Source organism: Schistocerca serialis, chromosome 10, assembly GCF_023864345.2.
Source record: "Schistocerca serialis cubense isolate TAMUIC-IGC-003099 chromosome 10, iqSchSeri2.2, whole genome shotgun sequence".
Classification (NCBI taxonomy): domain Eukaryota; kingdom Metazoa; phylum Arthropoda; class Insecta; order Orthoptera; family Acrididae; genus Schistocerca; species Schistocerca serialis.
The window spans coordinates 100,772,042-100,773,316 of NC_064647.1; the positions used below are offsets into that span (position 1 = coordinate 100,772,042).

General features: G+C 35.9%; 1 non-coding gene across 1 annotated transcript; it reads right to left on the reverse strand.

Annotated features, from left to right (window-relative positions):
* Nucleotides 1-723: 723 nt before the first annotated feature.
* Nucleotides 724-794, reverse strand: Trnag-ccc (transfer RNA glycine (anticodon CCC)). The gene has a single exon. It is a non-coding gene; the product is annotated as a tRNA-Gly (tRNA).
* Nucleotides 795-1,275: the final 481 nt, after the last annotated feature.

Genomic DNA, 1,275 nt, shown 5'->3' on the forward strand with positions numbered 1-1,275 from the left:
TACACTGCATCAAAGAAATGTGAAATAAATACATCTCTACAAAGGAAAGACTGGTACATCCTGGACGCAGATTGTTTTCTCCTTATTAACAGTACATGAAGCCATACGGTCTTGTTCTTGAGGGTAATGAAGATATGAATGCTTTATCATGAAGCTAATATTCACTGCAGATAATTCATCTTTCTACAGTTACTCATGTACGTTCTTACATAAATTTTTCTGCTGTGACTGAGACTGATGGAAGAATTTTCTATCTTGCTTAGTTGGATGTGGTCTGCTTCTTTGTTCTTCTTGAACATAAATGTGGTGTACTTCAATAGGTCAAAGAATAATACAGTCGATCGCCAACGTATTTTGAGGCTCACCGTTTGTTATAGCAAAACGTGAGGCGGTTTCTCCAAGTGTTCGCACAGATGCACGAAAGAAGAAGACCATTTAGGTCTGCCTTCCTTCATATGGTTTAAAACACCTGAAAATGAAACGGCGAAAGAGACAGAACTGTTCAAGTGAGCTCATAAGAGACAGTAAAGAATGCCTGACGAGAAAAATAAAACAAAAACGTTACCGAAGACCAAAAAACAGATTGAAACATTTACGTCACAGCTAGGGATGGTGGGCTGTATTACAATATATATTTTTTTCGTGGTACTAAAATCTGTTTGAAACCAAAATTACTGAATCATTCGCAACAAAATGTCGTAATGAATTACGAATAAAAATACTTGCACTGCCCGGGAATCGAACCCGGGTCGCAAGAATGGGAATCTTGCATGATACCACTACACCAGCAGTGCTACGGGAAATTGATGTTTAACACAAAATATTTGAAATGTGTATTACCTAATTTTCTTTTTAAAATTGCGGTTTTCTTGTGTAGTACCGACCGTATGTATATCTCGTACAACGGTCTGCACTGAATTAGCCAAGAAAGGCCAGCGGAAAATATTATTATGAGCAATTAGAAAGCTGGCAGGCTGCTCTTAGATGCACTTTATGTGATCAGATTTATATGTGTTTATACTTGTAACTGTTTTATGATTCGTAGAAAACATGAATTTCAGTTTCATACAGGGAATATGAAAAGTAATATTGACAAATGAAAAGGTGAAACCGAATATGAACGTCTTGAGGAAACACTTTCTTCTTTCTTTACCTAGATACAGTTTACTGAAGTTACAGCATAAACAAAGCTCCTTAATTTCTTTTTATTAACTAACAGGAAAATTTCTCTAACTTATCTCTACATAGGTACTGGGTACAAACATTTGAGTTTTT